Source organism: Amblyraja radiata, chromosome 31 (assembly GCF_010909765.2).
Source record: "Amblyraja radiata isolate CabotCenter1 chromosome 31, sAmbRad1.1.pri, whole genome shotgun sequence".
Lineage (NCBI taxonomy): Eukaryota > Metazoa > Chordata > Chondrichthyes > Rajiformes > Rajidae > Amblyraja > Amblyraja radiata.
Genome location: NC_045986.1, coordinates 6,140,490 through 6,159,810, shown reverse-complemented (window position 1 = coordinate 6,159,810; position 19,321 = coordinate 6,140,490).

Here is a 19,321-nt window from a genome sequence, read left to right as displayed (position 1 = left end):
TATATATATATAATATTACTAAAACTCTCATCTTGTTTGTGATTCTGCGTGCCTGCGTGTGCATGTGGTCCCTGGAATTGTCTTTTATTACAAGCAACAACCTCATATTTGATGGGATTTCTAGATTCACAGCAATGTCTTAACAGTGCATGAAAAAATTCTATTTATACCTTAAATTATCCGTAAAAAAGCATCAACAATGTCATAGAAACATGAATAGCAATGTCACAGTTAATGTCACATTAACAGCAAAGTTATTTTGAATCAAGACTTCATTGCAGGAAATTGTTCAAATGCATTCCTATCAATGAAGCACAATGAAGCAAAAGAGAAGAGACTCATTGGGCACTCTCATCACCTCACTGTAAATTGAAGTAACTCTTGAACTGCCCTTGCAAACTATTTACATCCCTTTTAACTTCAAAACTGCTTGAATATATATTTAATCTTTCAAGTTTTAAGGTCATAAGTGATGTGAGCAGAATTAGACCATTCGGCCCTTCAAGTCTACCCGACTATTCAATCATGGCTGATTTATCTCTCTCCCCAAACCCCATTCTCCTGCCTTCCCCAATAATCCCAGACACCCATACTAATCAAGAATCTATCTATCTCTGCTTTCAAAATATCCATTGACTTGGCCTCCACAGTCTTCTGTGGCAAAGAATTCCACAGATTTATCACCCTCTGATGAAATGAACTCTGTCTCATCTTCCGAAAGGAACGTCCTTTAATTCTGAGGCTATGACCTTTTAGTTTTGTTCAGTTCAGAGTTACAACGTGGAAACAGACCCTTCGGCCAACCGAGTCCACGCTGGCCAGAGATCCCCGCACATTAGCACCATCCTACATCCACTAGGAACAATTTTTACATTTACCAAGCCAATTAACCTACAAACCTGTATGTCTTTGGAATGTGGGAGGAAACCGAAGATCTCGGAGAAAACCCACGCAGATCTCGGGGAGAACGTACAAACTCCATACAGACAGCACCCGTAGTCAGGATTGAACCCAGATCACCGGCGCTGCATTCGCTGTAAGTCAGCAACTCCTCCGCTGCGCCACCGTGACCGCCCTAGACTAACCCACTACTGGAAACATCCTCTCCACATCCACTCTTTCCAACCATTTTACTATTCAGTACATTTCAATGAGGCCCCCCCCTCTTTCTTTTAAACTCCAGCGAGTACAGGCCCAGTACCGTCAAACGCTCATAGGTTAACACACTCATTCCTGGGATCATTCTGGGCCCAGCACATCCTTCCTCAGATATGGTGCCCACAATTACTCACAATACTCCAAATGCAGCCTGACCAGTGTCTTGCACAGCCTCAGCATTACATCCCTGTTCTTGTATTCTAACGCTCTTGAAATAAATGCTCGCATTGCGTTTGCCTTCTTTAATACCAATTCGACTAACAGATTAACTTTTTGGGAATCCTGCACCAGCACTCCCAAGTCCTTTTGCACCTTCAATTTCTGGATTCTATCCCCATTTAGAAAGTAGTCTACACCTTTATTCCTACTACCAAAATGCATGACTCCACACTTTATTATTTATTTTATTATTTATTTTATGTAAAGCGCTTTGGTTTCAACGCGAGTTGATTTAAACGTGCTATATAAATAAAATTTACTTACTTTGCGATACTATATTCCATCTGCCACTTCTCTGCCTGCTCTCCCAACCTGTCCAAGTCCTTCTGTAAAGTCCCTGCCTTCGCTGCCCTACCTGCCCCTCCACTATTTTCGTATCATCCGCAAACTTGGTCACAAAGGCTTCAATCCACTCATCCAAATTATTAATATACAACGTGAAGAGTAGCTGCCTTAGCACCGACCCCTGCAGAACTCCACTGGTCACTGACAGCCAACCAGAAAAAAAAACTTTAATTGCCATTCTTTGCCTTCTGCCATCCAGCCAATCTACTATCCAGGCTAGTATCTGCCTGATTAGTACAGGTGTCAGAGGTTATGAGAAGGCAGGAGAATGGGGAGAGAGAGATCAGCCACGATTGAAAGGCAGAGTAGACTTGATCAGTCGAATGGCCTAATTATGCTCCTAACACTTAAGATCTGCCCTTATATACCATGGGCTCTCATCAGCCTCACGTGTGGCACCTTATCAAATGCTTTCTGAAAATCTAAGTAAACAATGTCCATTGATTCTCCTTTGTCTGTCCTACTATTTACTTTTTCAACAAATTCAAAATACTCCGTAACCTCATCCTTTATATAATGGACTCTAAAATCTTACCGACCACTGAAGTCAGACGAAAGGGCCTATAATTCCCACTATTCTGCTTTGCTCCTTTCTTGTACAGCGGGGTAATATTGGCAATTTTTGAGTCGTCTGGAACCACGCCTGACTCCAGTGATTCTTGAAATATCACTATTGATGCCTCCACAATCTCCAAAGCCACCTTTCAGAACCTTAGGGTGCAGTCCATCTGGTCCAGGTGACTTATCCACCTTCAGCCTTTTCAGCTTACCAAGCACCTTCTCCTTTGTAATAGCCAATCCGCTAACTTCCACCCCCTGACTCTCTTGACTTTCAAGCACATTGCTGGTATCTTCCACTGTAAAGACTGATGCAAAAAAGATATTCAACTCCTCTGCCATTTCTTTGTTCCCCATTATCACTTCTCCTGCATAATTTTCCAACGGTCCAACTGGGCGACAATGTTATAAGCCTTCTCTTTTGGATTTATGCTGTCTGTGATTTCCCTCGTCAGGCACGTTTGCCACATTCTCCCCCCAGAATCTTTCTTCCTCTTTGGAATTTAGAATGAGAAGTTAAAGTTCTTTTTGTAGAAAACAATTTGAAACCCTCCCATTAAATAGACAATAGACAATAGACAATAGGTGCAGGAGTAGGCCATCCGGCCGTTCAATGTGATCATGGCTGATCATCCCCAATCAGTACCCCGTTCCTGCGTTCTCCCCATATCCCCTGACTCCACTATCTTTAAGAGCCCTATCTAGCTCGCTCTTCAAAGTAACTAGAGAACCGGCCTCCACCCTCTGAGGCAGAGAATTCCACAGACTCACAACTCTCTGTGAGAAAAAGTGTTTCCTCGTCTCCGTTCTAAATGGCTTACCCCTTATTCTTAAACTGTGGCCCCTGGTTCTGGACTCCCCCAACATCGGCAACATGTTTCCTGCCTCTAGCGTGTCCAACCCCTTGACAATCTTATCTGTTTCAATAAAATCCCTCTCATCCTTCTAAACTCCAGAGTGTACAAGCCCAGCCACTCCATTCTCTCAGCATATGACAGTCCCGCCATCCCGGGAATTAACCTTGTAAACCTACGCTGCACTCCCTCAATAGCAAGAATGTCCTTCCTCAAATTAGGGGACCAAAACTGCATACAATACTCCAGGTGTGGTCTCCACTAGGGCCCTGTACAACTGCAGAAGGAAATGCACCATAGCATCTGCGATCCAAGACACCAATAAATACATTTCTATACAGATCAAACTATATAAAAACTTTTCTACTTTAAAGAATAATTAACATATGCTAATGATGTTATGTTCTTGTAAATGTCGGTGAGAACCTATGCTTCTGCAGTTGTTTGTCATCGTTCTTCAGTGAGGACTAGGTCAATACTGGTCAGTGATAGCATAGAAACGTAGAAACATAGAAAATAGGTGCAGGAGGAGGCCATTCGGCCCTTCGAGCCAGCTTGATCGTCCCCAATCAATAAACCGTGCCTGCCTTCTCCCCATATCCCTTGACTCCACTAGCCCCTAGAGCTCTATCTAACTCTCTCTTAAATCCATCCAGTGATTTGGCCTCTGCCCTCTGTGGCAGGGAATTCCACAAATTCACAACTCTCTGGGTGAAAAAGTTTTTTCTCACCTCAGTCTTAAATGGCCTCCCCTTTATTCTAAGACTGTGGCCCCTGGGTCTGGACTCGCCCAACATTGGGAACATTTTTCCTGCATCTAGCTTGTCCAGTCCTTTTATAAGTTTCTATAAGATACCCCCTCATCCTTCTAAACTCCAGTAAATACAAACCTAGTCTTTTCAATCTTTCCTCATATGACAGTCCCGCCATCCCAGGGATCAATCTCATAAACCTACGCTGCACTGCCTCAATCACAAGGATGTCCTTCCGCAAATTAGGAGACCAAAACTGTCCACAATACTCCAGATGTGGTCTTACCAGAGCCCTAAACAACTGCAAAAGAACCTCTTTACTCCTATACTGAAAATCCCTTGTTATGAAGGCCACATTCAATTATCTTTCTTCACTGCCTGCTGTACCTGCACGCCAGCTTTCAGTGACTGGTGTACAAGGACACCCAGCTCTCGCTGCACCTCCTCCTTACCTAACCCCATTGAGATAATAATCTGCCCCCTTGTTTTTGCCTCCAAAGTGGATAACCTCACATTTATCTATATTATACTGCATCTGCCCACTCACTCAACCTGTCCAGGTTACCCTGCAACCTCCTAACATCCTTTTCACAGTTCACACTGCCACCCATCTTTGTGTCATCCGCAAACTTGCTCGTGTTGCTCCTAATTCCCTCTTCCAAATCATTAATATATATGGTAAACAGTTGCGGCCCCAACACCGAGCCTTGCGGCACTCCACTCGCCACTGCCTGCCATTCTGAAAGTGACCCGTTCCCTCCTACTCTTTGCTTCCTGTCTGCCAACCAATTTTCTATCCATGTCAACACCCTAACCCCAATACCATGTGCTCTAATTGTAGTCGCCAGTCTCCCGTGCGGGACCTTATCAAAGGCTTTCTGAAAGTCTAGATACACTACATCCACTGGCTCCCCTTCATCCATTTTACTTGTCACATCCTCAAAAAATTCCAGAAGATTTGTCAAGCATGATTTCCCTTTCATAAATCCATGTTGACTTGGACTAATCCTTTTACTGCTATCCAAATGCCCCATTATTACCTCTTTAATAATTGACTCCAGCATCTATCAGACCACCGAAGTCAGGCTAACTGGTCTGTAATTCCCTGTTTTCTCTCTCGTTCCTTTCTTGAAAAGTGGGATAACATTAGCTATCCTCCAATCCACAGGAACTGATCCTGAATCTATTGAACATAGGAAAATGATCACCAATGCGTCCACTATTTCTAGAGCCACCTCCCTGAGGACCCTGGGATGCAGACCATCAGGCCCAGGGGATTTATCATCGTTCAGTCCCAGTAGCCTACCCAATACTATTTCTCGCCTAATGAAAATTTATTTCAGTTCCTCTACTCCCTTAGATCCTCTGTCCTCCAGTACATCTGGGAGATTGTTTGTGTCTTCCTTAGTGAAGACAGATCCAAAATACCCGTTCAACTCTTCTGCCATTTCCTTGTTACCCATAATAATTTCACTGCCTTCAAAGGACCCACATTTGGCTTTGGTACTCCTTTTCCCCTTAACATATCTAAAGAAGCTTTTACTGTCCTTCTTTATATTCCTGGCCAGCTTCTCCTCGTACTTCATCTTTTCAGCCCGTATTGCCCGTTTTGTTTCCTTCTGTTGTCCTATGAAATTTTCCCAATCCTCTGACTTCCGACTACTCCTTGCTGTGTTATACATCTTTTCTTTTAGTTTTATTCTATCCCTAACTTCTCTTGTCAGCCACGGTTGCCTCCTACTCCCCTTAGAATCTTTCTTCCTTTTCGGAATGAAATGATCCTGCGTCTTCTAGCCCAATGGAAGGGGACTGTTTTGATCATTCAGATACCTGGCCTGGGGGAGAATACAGCACAGAAATAGGTCCTTCGGCCAATATGCCAAGCCAACCATCATGCACCATCTGCACTCGTCCCATCTCCCTGCGTATGGCGCATATCCTTCAAAACCTGTCCTATCCATGTAATTGTCCAGATACCTTTTAAAAGTTATGATAGTACCTGTCTCAACTACCTCTTCTTATTCTATAGGCTTGTTCTATATACCCTCCACCCTTTGAGTAAAAGGTTTTCACTCATGTTACTATTATATTTTTGAGCCCTCACCTTAAACCGGTGTCCTCTGGCTCTTGATTCTCCTTCTCTGGGAAAAAGAATCCGTGCATTTACCTTATCTATTCCTGTAATTATCTTAGACGCCTCTATAAGATCACCCCTCAACATCCTGCGCTCGAAGCAATAAAGTCCGAGCCTGCTCAACCTCTCCATATAGCTCAGGCCCTGAAGTCCTGGCAACTTCCTCGTAAATTTTCCCTGCACCCTCTCTCGCTTAACAACATCCTTCCTATAACAGGATGACTAAATTGAACACAATACTCCAAATGTCGCCTCACCAATGTCTTGTACAACTGCAACATAACCTCCCAAAAATTAGAGCACATGGTATTAGTGTGCAAAATTAGAGCACATGGTATTGGGGGTAGGGTATTGACATGGATAGAGAACTGGTTGGCAGACAGGAAGCAAAGAGTAGGAATTAACAGGTCCTTTTCAGAATGACAGGCAATGACCTGCAAGGCTCAGTGCTGGGACCCCAGTTATTTAAAATATATATTAACGATTTAAACGAGGGAATTAAATGTAACATCTCCAAAGCTCGGTGGCAGAGTGAGCTACACCAGAGCCCTGCCATTCACTGTGTCGATCCTCCCGTGGTTTGACTTCCCATAATGCACCATCTTGCACTTATTTGTATAACCATTAACCATTCCTCAGCCCACCTGACCAAGCGATCAAGATCCTGCTGCAATATTTGATAACCATCTTTATGATGCCACCCACTTTGTGTCATCTGCCTTGTACATTCTCATCCAAGTTATTGCCAAATAACCACAGCAATCCAGGTCCAGGAGCATCCACAATCTCTCTATGGCTTCTCTGCTCCGTATCTCTATTCTCCTCCAGCTCAATAGTGCTTTGTCACATATGCAACTGCACAGTGTCATTCTCTTTGCATATATTACACATGCAGGCGCCACAATTTTTGGCGCCATTATTCAAAGTCCATTGTCCCGTCAGCCCGCATGTTCGATGTGCTGGAGCAGTTCCCGCGAACCAACGTCCCTTTCCTCGCCCAGTCATCCTATTGTTTTCCAGGCGCCTCACTTGAAGGCACTGGAGACATTACCCCAGTTCACTCTCCAACTGGCCCGTGCTCCTTACGTCCAACATCTCCAGCTCCCTCCTTGTCCCCCATGCCTTCAGGCGGGTTACTGGTCCCGCCGACCGATGAGCCTTTGGGCGGGGCCCTGGTTACGCCATCCGATGAGCCTTCAGGCGGGTTACCATTTATAACCCATCAAGATCCTTTCACTCTTACAACACTGACCTTCTCCCCAAACTTAATAGCTGCACTAACAACACTCATGCCTTCAACTGTCAAGGGTCTCAGCTCTGGAATTGTCTCTGTCTTAAGGCAATTTTCTTCCTTTCCAAACATAACTCTTTGAACAAACCTCTTGTCATCTTCTTCAACATCTCTTGTAGCTTTGCATTAACAATTTTGTTTGATAACACTCCTAGGCAGCACATTTTAGCAATCTGACACAATAAATGGATTTACACCAGATTCTCAGAAGAGATTTAGGAAGGCTCAAAGCCTCAAAGGCTGAAGGCACAGTTGCCAATGGTTGGGCTATGAAAGTATTTTCAACCTGCCTCTCAGCCTTAACCTGTTAATCTAATTTCCCACTGCATAATGCAAGTTGAATGTATACTTGAAGAAAAGGGCCTTCACCTTCATCTAGCAACTAGGGCATAACCAGAGGGAAATATTTCATACTATGACATCCAGGCTGGAGAAGGCTACAAATAATGATGTAATTGAGGAATTTGAATGAGGATTAACATTTTACAAATGAGGTGATGGGAGACTTGGATCCTGTGTAGGTCAGCAAGGACCAACTTGGTCTTTGTATAGGTGAACCATACTTGCTTAACCACAATAATGACAATAATATCAACATTACTCCATATAGAATATATCCAATGCATTTAAGTTTATAGAAATACATCATTTCATTTAGCAAATGTGACCAAATATCAAAAGTATTTATTATTACTATTAACACGAACATTTCAAAGATCTAGACTTATCATTGTAAACTCAAATATTCATCTGTCTTTTTAACAGATAGCGTGAATGCACAGTCTCTTATGCAGAGTGGGGGAATCAAGAATCAAAGGACATACAGTGCCCTCCATAATGTTTGGGACCAACACTCATCATTTATTTATTTGCCTCTGTACTCCACAATTTGAGATTTGTAATATAAAAAAAATCACATGTGGTTAAAGTGCACATTGTCAGATTTTATTAAAGGGTGTTTTTACACATTTTGGTTTCACCAAGTAGAAATTACCGCTGCGTTTATACATAGTCCCCTGCATTTCAGAGCACCATAATGTTTGGGACACATGGCTTCACAGGTGTTTGTAATTGCCCAGGTGTGCTTAATTGCCTCCTCAAAGCAGGTATAAGAGAGCTCTCAGCACCTTTCCTCCTGTCTTTCCACCTTTGGAAACTTTTATTGCTTTTTATCAACATGAGGACCAAAGTTGTGCCAATGAAAGTCAAAGAAGCCATTACGAGACAGATAAACAAGAATAAAACTGTTAGAGACATCAGCCAAATCTTAGGCTTACCAAAATCAACTGTTTGGAACATCATTAAGAAAGAGAGCACTGGTGAGCTTACTAATCACAAAGGGACTGGCAGGCCAAGGAAGACTTCTGCAACTGATGACAGAAGAATTCTCTCTATAATAAAGAAAATTCCCAAACACCTGTCCTACAGATCAAACACAATCTTCATGAGTCCGGTGTGGATTTGTCAATGGCCACTGTCCGCAGAAGACCGTGAACAGAAATACAGAGGCTACACAGCAAGATGCAAACCACTGGTGAGCCGCAAAAATGGGATGGCCAGGTTACAGTTTGCCAAGAAGTACTTAAAAGAGCAACCACAGTTCTGGAAAAAGGTCTTGTGGACAGATGAGACGGAGATTAACATATCAGAGTGATGGCAAGAGCAAAGTATGGAGGAGAGAAGGAACTGCCCAAGATCCAAAGCATACCACCTCATGTGTGAAACACAGCGGTGGGGGTGTTATGGCCTGCGCATGTATGGCTGCCGAAAGTACTGGCTCACTTATCTTCATTGATGATACAACTGCTGATGGGAGTAGCATAATGAATTCTGAAGTGCGTAGAAACATCAAGTTCAAACAAATGCCTCAAAACTCATTGGCCGCTGATTCATTCTACAGCAAAACAATGATCCCAAACGTACTGCTGAAGCAACAAAGGAGCTATTCAAAGCTAAAAATTGGCCAATTCTTGAGTGGCTAAGTCAATCAGATCTGAACCCAATTGCTAAAGATGGCTGCAATACAGGCCTGGCAGAGCATCACCAGAGAAGACACCCAGCAACTGGTGGTCCATGAATCGCAGACTTCAAGCAAAGGATATGCAACAAAATACTAAACATGACTACTTTCATTTACATGACATTGCTGTGTCCCAAATGTTATGGTGCAATGAAATGGGGGGACTATGTATAAACACTTCTGTAATTTCTACATGGTGAAACCAAAATGTATAAAAATGGCCTTAATTAAAATCTAACTATGTGCACTTTAACCACGTGTGATTTCTTCTATTACAAATCTCAAATTGTGGAGTACAGAGGTAAATAAATAAATGATGGGTCTTTATCCCAAACATTATGGAAGGCAATGTGAGCTGGGCAAGATTTAATTGGAACCCGAAGTGCAAATCTTTCACACAGAGGGGGGTTGGTATATGGAATGCTGCCAGAGGCAGATACTATACAACATGTAAAAGGCATCCAGACAGATATATGGATTGGAAAGGTTTAGCAGGTGTGACAACACGTTCTCCCCAAGGGTTGCTCTGATCCCAGTCACTGGCTGACAGGCCAGAAGAAGCCAACAATGAGCACCACAAACAGTGCCTGGACAGAGCTGAGGCCAGTGTCCAAAGATAAACAGCTTGAGCCAATTTGCTGTCATTGGATCAACTCCCTGCACCTCGTCAGCCCTACTCCTTATAAACTAGCCAGGGAGAGGAGAGGTGAAACAGGACAAGAAGGCAGGAGGTGGACACAGAATGCTGGAGTAACTCAGCGGGACAGGCAGCATCTCCGGAGAGAAGGAATGGGTGACATTTCGGGTCGAGACCCTTCTTCATACCAGCATTTAAACCAGCACCTGCAGTTCTTTCCTACACAAGAAGACAGAAGAACAGGAGAAAGGGGGAGAAAGTGGAAGACCCCCGACTAACTATGGCTCTTTTTACAGGCTCGGAAGAAGACTGAGCCACCAGAACAAGCCCAAGACCGCCAGCAGCTCAGAGGCCAGAGTGATCTACTGGGACAAATTCAAGGTTGCCAGATGACAACGAACTGCGCCCCCAGGCGGAACCAGACTTTCTCGTCCCTATAATCCTTAATTATAAATAAAGCATATCACTCGAGTTATAATATAATAATATAATATATCTTCCTACTGTGGTTCACCCTACTGTGAGTGTTTGTGTAGTCATTGTTTACTTGGCATCATCCCTGGCACCACTGGCGATATGGGCCAAACTAGTCCCATGCTAGAGTAGATGGCGCAGGGCATCATGGTCAGCATGGATAAGTTGGGCTGAAGGGCCCGTTTCCATGCTGCGTGACTCTATACGCGGGTTACACAGTATTTGGTGTGGGTTACACAGCATTTTAACCAGTGAATCTGGCCTTTTTGCATACAGTCAAACAGTTTTATAATAATGTAAAAATGAAACTCCAATCCAAGAAGTAAGTTTATTATTCTCTTCTGAAACAGTGTGAAAATGCAAAATGCTTGACACTCTAATAATCTACCCAGTACACATTGGATAAAACTTGACACATCTGATCATGTGTGGTTTTGTCCATTACAATTTAAACCATTGCACTAACATTTGAGAGCTTATCTAAACCAGATAAAAGATTTATGGAAATTACAACCATTTCCCCAAAATATCCTGTCATCACACTTTCAAAATACAGTGCATTTCAAAATAATAGATGCATTCCATTTATCAGCATCACACTCTTATGCAGTATATGCCTATTTCTCATTGCAGAACTGCATCATTTAAACACAGCTACCAGAAATACTAACAAAAGGAAGTAAAATTGAAAATATTTAACTTAAATTAATGAACATGTTGAAATCATGCCAACATAAAATTATTTGCACTTAAAGCAAACATCCATGTGTCAAAATATTTTATTTTAGGAGTTTTGGCTGGTAGAAGCACCACTACCCAATGAAAGATCATAACAAAAGATCCATCTGAGCAAAATAACCCACTGCAAACAGAGACTGGTAATAAAATTAACAATGACAAAATTCAATGACAATCACCAGAGCAACAGTCACGATCAGCATTAAGGTGCACCTCTCCTACCCCCACCATCTGCATAAAAAGCTTTCTCAAAAAACGAAGCAAAAGCAATCTTTACACATACCCTCATTATTTTCAGGATGCATTTCAGTTCACAATGTTTGTATTAACTAGCATTCATGTCCACATCCCTCACCAGATGTACTTCACTATCCTTTCAGATCACCAACTTCCACTGTGAACATTTAGCATGCATAGCCAGCACAATAGGTAGAGATAAAAATAAATGCAACACAGACGCAGCCGAGATGACTATGAAATACGCCTCAGCCTACAGTAGACAGCACTCCATTTTTTCCTCTTGTGTTGTGCTGCCGGTATATTACACGCTACCAAATCCAGTCACTGACACATGAAAGGAAATAAAAATCAAATTTGTGCAGATAGACAGCTTTAGAACGCACCAGAATCCCTGCAGCTCTTCAGCACACCATCCTACTCGCAATATGATGCAGAGCGTCCGAAAATACCATTCCCCTTTCCTCTTCCTATCGCTGCCACTGAATACTGATAGACACCAAGGACAAAAGGAGGAACCGGCATGAACATTAAGAGCAAATATTTAATGGAACACTGGCTTTCTGATCATCTAGCTTCATGTAACCAAGCACTGGGTGTTGCTTTCCCTTGAGAGTCTCGGGGCAATTTCTCAGCTAGAAGAAAAACCTGGCATGGAATTTAAAGGGAAATGGCAATGTTTAAATATTGCTTGCTATTAACAAATTGTGTGCCATTCTAATGAAATAATATCCTTTCCTCCACAGAATAATTCTTAAGGTTTTACTAAATATGTAAAATAGATTAAATATTTTTTTTTTTAAAGCATCTGTTAAGTTGGATTTTGGAATTCAGATTTCCACATGTGCTGTTATATAAAAAAGACAAATAAATTGCACCAATCCACTACAAGATTATGAGATCATCTATTTTAATTCAAAACTAAACTATATTATGAATTAGTGCCCTAAACAGCAAAGTAAGCTTTGAATGAATAACACCAGTAAAATCAACTTTTAATTTTATAATTAATTCTATTATTATATTACCTGTAAAAAATTCTAGCAAACTTACACCAGTCATAGCAATGCAGGAGATAGTCATGCTAATTTTTACAAGATGAATTTCCCACTGCCCTGTAATTATTTTTGCCTGTGTAATTGTGCAATTACTTTCAGAAAGCAGAAACTGAATCTGATTCCACTACTCCTACAGGCAGTGTATTCTACATCATAAAAAAAGGAGTGGGGAAGGTGTTACCTGTACAAAAAGGACGGGTTGCACTTGAACCCGAGGGAGACCAATATCCTGGCGGGGAGATTTGCAAAGGCTACCGGGGAAACTTTAAACTAGAACGGTTGGGGGGAGGGACTCAAATAGAGAAAGCTAGTGGACAGTGTGTGAGGCAGGAAGCAGAGAAGGGAAGCACTCAGACCCAACATGTAGGGGAGAAAGAAGAAAAAGATAATAAACAGAGAATAAGAGGTGGTGGGTTTCTAAAATGTGTGAGCAGAGAGACAGAGGGGTGTAAAATGAGGGGAGAAGCAATAGGTAGCAAGGTGAAAAGTAAGTGGCAGGCAGATAAATCTAGGTCAAAAATCAAAAAGGGCCACTTTTCAACATAATTGTATAAGGGGTAAGAGTGTTGTAAAAACAAGCCTGACGGCTTTGTGTCTCAATGCAAGGAGCATTCGTAATAAGGTGCATGAGTTGAATGTGCAGATAGTTATTAATGAATATGATATAGTTGGGATCATGGAGACATGGCTCCAGGGTGACCAAGTCTGGGAGCTGAACATCCAGGGATATACAATATTCAGGAGGGATAGACAGAAAGGAAAAGGAGGTGGGGTAGGTTTGCTGGTTAGAGAGATTAACGCAATAGAAAGGAAGGACATTAGCTTGGAGGATGTGGAATCGATATGGGTAGAGCGGCGAAACACTAAGGGGCAGAAAACGCTAGTGGGAGTTGTGTACAGGCCACCTAACAGTAGTAATGGAGTTGGGGTTGGCATCAAACAGTAAATTAGAAATGTGTGGAACAAATGTAAAACAGTTATAATGGGTGACTTCAATCTACATATAGATTGGGTGAATCAAATTGGCATGGGTGCTGAGGAAGAGGATTTCTTGGAAGGTATGCGGGATAGTTTTCTAAACCAACATGTAGAGGAACCAACGAGAGAGCAGGCTATTCTAGACTGGGTATTGAGTAATGAGGAAGGGTTGGTTAGCAGTCTTGTTGTGCGTGGCCCCTTGGGCAAGAGTGACCATAATATGGTTGAGTTCTTCATTAGGATGGAGAGTGACATAATTAATTCAGAAACAAGGGTTCTGAACGTAAAGAAAGGTAACTGAGGGTATGAGACGTGAATTAGCCAAGATAGACTGGCAATTGATTCTTAAAGGGTTGATGGTGGATAGGCAATGGAAGGCATTTAAAGACTGCATGGATGAATTACAACAATTGTTCATCCCAGTTTGGCAAAAGAATAAATCAGGGAAGGTAGTGCATCCGTGGATAACAAGGCAAATCAGGGATAGTATCAAAACAAAAGATGAAGCATACAAATTAGCCAGAAAAAACAGCCTACCAGAGGACTGGGAGAAATTCAGAGTACAGCAGAGGAGGACAAAGGGTTTAATTAGGAAAGGGAAAATAGATTATGAAAGAAAACTGGCAGGGAACATAAAAACTGACTGCAAAAGTTTTTATAGATCTGTGAAGAGAAAAAGATTAGTTAAAACAAATGTAGGTCCCTAGCAGTCAGAAACAGGTGAATTGATCATGGGGAACAAGGACATGGCAGACCAATTGAATAACTACTTTGGTTCTGTCGTCACTCAGGAAGACATAAATAATCTGCCAGAAATAGGAGGGGACCAGGAGTCAAATGAGATGGAGGAACTGAGTGAAATCCAGGTTAGCCGGGAAGTGGTGTTAGTTAAATTGAATGGATTAAAGACCGATAAATCCCCAGGGCCAGATAGGCTGCATCCCAGAGTACTTAAGGAAGTAGCCCCAGAAATAGTGGATGCATTAGTGATAATTTTTCAAAACTCTGGAGATTCTTTTCAAAACTCTGTAGTTCCTGAGGATTGGAGGGTAGCTAATGTACCCCACTTTTTAAAAAGGGAGGGAGAGAGAAAACGGGGAATTACAGACCGGTTAGTCTAACATCGGTAATAGGGAAACTGCTAGTCAATTATTAAAGATGGGATAGCAGCACATTTGGAAAGTGTTGAAATCATTGGACAAAGTCAGCATGGATTTATGAAAGATAAATCATGTCTGACGAATCTCATAGAATTTTTCGAGGATATATCTAGTAGAGTGGATAAGGTAGAACCAGTGGATGTGTTATATCTGGACTTTCAGAAGGCTTTCGACAAGGTCCCACATAAGAGATTAGTATGCAAACTTAAAGCACACAGTATTGGGGGTTCAGTATTGATGTGGATAGAGAATTGGCTGGCAGACAGGAAGCAAAGAGTAGGAGTAAACGGGTCCTTTTCAGAATGGCAGGCAGGGACTAGTGGGGTACCGCAAGGCTCGGTGTTGGGACCCCAGCTGTTTACAATATATATTAATGATATGCACAAGGGAATTGAATGCAACATCTCCAAGTTTGCGGATGGCACGAAGCTGGGGGGCAGTGTTAGCTGTGAGGAGGATGCTAGGAGGCTGCAGGGTGACTTGGATAGGTTGGGTGAGTGGGCAAATGCATGGCAGATGCAGTATAATGTGGATAAATATCAGGTTATCCACTTTGGTGCCATAAACAGGAAAGTAGACTATTACCTGAATGGTGGCCGATTAGGAAAAGGGGAGATGCAACGAGACCTGGGTGTCATGGTACACCAGTCATTGAAAGTAGGCATGCAGGTGCAGCAGTCAGTGAAGAAAGCGAATGGTATTTTAGCATTCATAGCAGAAGGATTTGAGTTTAGGAGCAGGGAGGTTCTACTGCAGTTGTACAGGGTCTTGGTGAGACCACACCTGGAGTATTGCGTACAGTTCTGGTCTCCTAATCTGAGGAAAGACATTCTTGCCATAGAAGGAGTACAGATAAGGTTCACCAGACTGATTCCTGGGATGTCAGGACTTTCATATGAAGAAAGACTGGATAGACTCGGCTTGTACTCGCTAGAATTTAGAAGATTGAGGGGGGATCTCATAGGAACTTACAACATTTTTAAGGGGTTGGACAGGCTAGATACAGGAAGATTGTTCCCGATGTTGGCGAAGTCCAGAACAAGGGCTCACAGTTTAAGGATAAGGGGGAAGTCTTTTAGGACCGAGATGAGAAAAACATTTTTCACACAGAGAATGATGAATCTCTGGAATTCTCTGCCACAGAATATAGTTGAGGCCAGTTCAAATTTTTTTTTTTGTTCAAGTTCAAGTTCAAGTGAGTTTATTGTCATGTGTCCCTGTATAGGGCAATGAAATTCTTGCTTTGCTTAAGCACACAGTGAATAGTAGGCATTTACTACAAAACAGATAAATGTGTCCATATACCATGATATAAATATATACACACATGAATAAATAAACTGATAATACAATACAATACAATTCAATTTATTGTCATTTGGACCCCTTGAGGTCCAAACGAAATGTCGTTTCTGCAGCCATACATTACAAACAAATAGACCCAAGACACAACATAATTTACATAAACATCCATCACATTGCTGTGATGGAAGGCCAAAAAAACCTATCTCTCCACTGCACTCTCCCCCCCGATGTCAGAGTCAAAGTCAAAGCCCCCGGCGGGCGATGGCGATTGTCCCGCGGCCATTAAAGCCACGCCGGGTGATGCAAGGTCGCACACCGGGTCTTGATGTTAGAGCCCCCGGCGGGCGGTCGCAGTCCCGCGGCCATTCCAAGCCGCGCGGGGCGATAATGTAAGGCCCCGCTCCAGGAGCTCTTCAACCCCGCAACTCGGGCGGGAGAAGTCGCCGTTGCGGGAGCCCCGAAAAGCGGTCTCCCTCCAGGGACCCGCGGGCTCCCGGTGCCGTTGTCCGCCAAACCCGCAGTTGCAGCCACCGAATCTCCGGAGGTCGGGCCGCAGCAGCGTCCACCACAGCTCCAACCGCTCTGGACTCGGCCAGCTCCGCGACGGTGAGGTGAGTAGTCGGCACCACAGCCCCCGATCTTCCTGTTGGAGGCCGCTCCTCGTTGCAGCCCCAACGACAACGGAGACCCGACAAAGAAAAGGTCGGGTCTCCCGTGCAGGGAGAGATTTAAAAGTTACCCCCTCCCCCCCACACCACCCCCACCCCCCCACACACATACCCCAACAAAAAATAACAAAAACTACATAAAAACATAGACATAAAATAATAAAAACGCAGACGGACTGCAGAGGCCGCTGCTGACGAAAGTCGCGCCGCCCACCGAGTGCAAATAGCAGAAAGTGGTTATTAATAATCAGAGTTATGTCCGAGCCAGGTTTAATAGCCTGATGGCTGTGGGGAAGTAGCTATTCCTGAACCTGGTTGTTGCAGTCTTCAGGCTCCTGTACCTTCTACCTGAAGGTAGCAGGGAGATGAGTGTGTGGCCAGGATGGTGTGGGTCTTTGATGATACTGCCAGCCTTTTTGAGGCAGCGACTGCGATAAATCCCCTCGATGGAAGGAAGATCAGAGCCGATGATGGACTGGGCGGTGTTTACTACTTTTTGTAGTCTTTTCCTCTCCAGGGCACTCAAATTGCCGAATCAAGCCACGATGCAACCGGTCGGCATGCTCTCTACTGTGCACTTGTAGAAGTTAGAGAGTCTTCCTTGACAAACCGACTCTCCGTAATCTTCTCAGGAAGTAGAGGCGCTGATACGCTTTTTTGATAATTGCGTTAGTTCTCGGACCAGGAAAGATCTTCAGAGATGTGCACGCCCAGGAATTTGAAGTTCTTGACCCTTTCAACCATCGACCCGTTGATATAAATGGGGCTGTGGGTCCCCCTCCTACTCCTTCCAAAGTCCACAATCAGTTCCTTGGTTTTGCTGGTGTTGAGGGGCAGGTTATTGCACTGGCACCATATGGACAGTTGCTCGATCTCCCTTCTATATTCTGACTCATCCCCATCAGTGATACGCCCCACAATAGTGGTGTCGTCAGCGAACTTGATGATGGAGTTCGCACTGTGGTTGGCTACGCAGTCATGGGTATAGAGTGAGTACTGCAGGGGGCTGAGCACGCAGCCTTGAGGTGCTCCCGTGCTGATTGTTATCGAGGCTGACACATTTCCACCAATACAAACAGACTGTGGTCTGTGGATGAGGAAGTCGAGGATCCAGTTGCAGAGGGATGCGCAGAGACCCAGTTCTGCAAGTTTGGTAACCAGTTTGGAGGGGATGATTGTGTTGAATGCCGAGCTATATTTAAGAGGGAGTTAGATGTGGCCCTTGTGGCTAATGGGATCAGGGGGTATGGAGAGAAGGCAGGTACGGGATACTGAGTTGGATGATCAGCCATGGTCATATTGAATGGCGGTGCAGGCTCGAAGGGCCGAATGGCCTACTCCTGCACCTATTTTCTATGTTTCTATAACTACTCTGGACAATTGATTTTTCTCACATCCTCTTCAGTTCTTCTGCCTGTCATCTTAAACCTGTTCTTTTACATGTCCTTAAGGGCCTGTCCCACTGTACGAGGTAATTCAAGATTTCTCCCGAGTTTCCCCTGATTCGAACTCGGAGAATTACGGTAATAGCCGTTCGTAGGTACTCGGGGCTCTCGTGGACATTTTTCACAGTGCTGAAAATACTTCACGAGTTACCCGGTTTCCCGATATCTGCCGTTAGCATTACGAGCTGGAACGAGACATCCACGAGCTCCGACGTAGCCGCTACGTACATTCTACATACTTACCACGAGATTGATTTTTTTTTTAACTCGGGAGAGCTCTTGAATTACCTCGTACAGTTCTTCCACAATATTCTTCAACCCCATTCTCCTGCCTTCGCCCCGGAACCTTTAGCACCCTTACTAATCAAGAATCTATCAATCTCTCTTTAAAAATACCCAAAGATATGACCTCCACAGCCACCTGTGGCAATGAATTCCACAGATTCACCACCATCTGGCTAAAGAAATTCCTCCTCATCTTCGTTTTGAACATACATAGTTTATTCCAAAGTCATGCCCTCTGGTTGTAGACTCTCCAATTATTATAAACCATCTTTCCTTATCGACTCCATCTAGGCCTTTCATTATCCAATAGGTTTCAATGAGATTTCCAAGTGAACATCATCCACTGACTCTCCTTTAACAGTCCTGTCTGTTAGCTCTTCAATAAATTCCAGAAGATTTGTCAGGCAAGATCGCCCCTTAACAAAACCTTGCTGACTTTGGCATACTTTATGTTTAAGAAAGAACTGCAGATGCTGGGAAAATCAAAGGTAGACAAAAATGCTGGAGAAACTCAGTGGGTGAGGCAGCATCTATGGAGCGAAGGAATAGATGCTGCCTCACCCGCTGTGTTTCTCCAGCATTTTTGTCTACCTTTGGCCTACTTTATCATGTGCTTCCAAGTACACCAAAACCTCATCCTTAACATTGGACCTTCCAGCTTCCCAGGCATCATCTCCTCAGTAATAGCAATTAAGTAATAGTAATAAGGGGTGATAGGATGGGGGGGCGGCGGTTAGATGGGACTGTGAGATGTCATTGGCTAGTTGGATTAGAGAATCCCAAAGGCCTTTTAGTCATACATTAAAAACAAGAGGATAATTATGGAGAAGGTAGGACCACACAAGGGGAGATCTGGAGTCAGAGGATGTTAAGCAAGGTACGAAATGAGTACCTTGTTGTTCCTTTAAGGGAACTGGCAAATTCCAGGAAATGTTTAACTGGTGAGCATCACATCAGTGGTAAGAAAGCTATTGGAGAGGAATCTTAAGCCCCTGTCCCACTTTC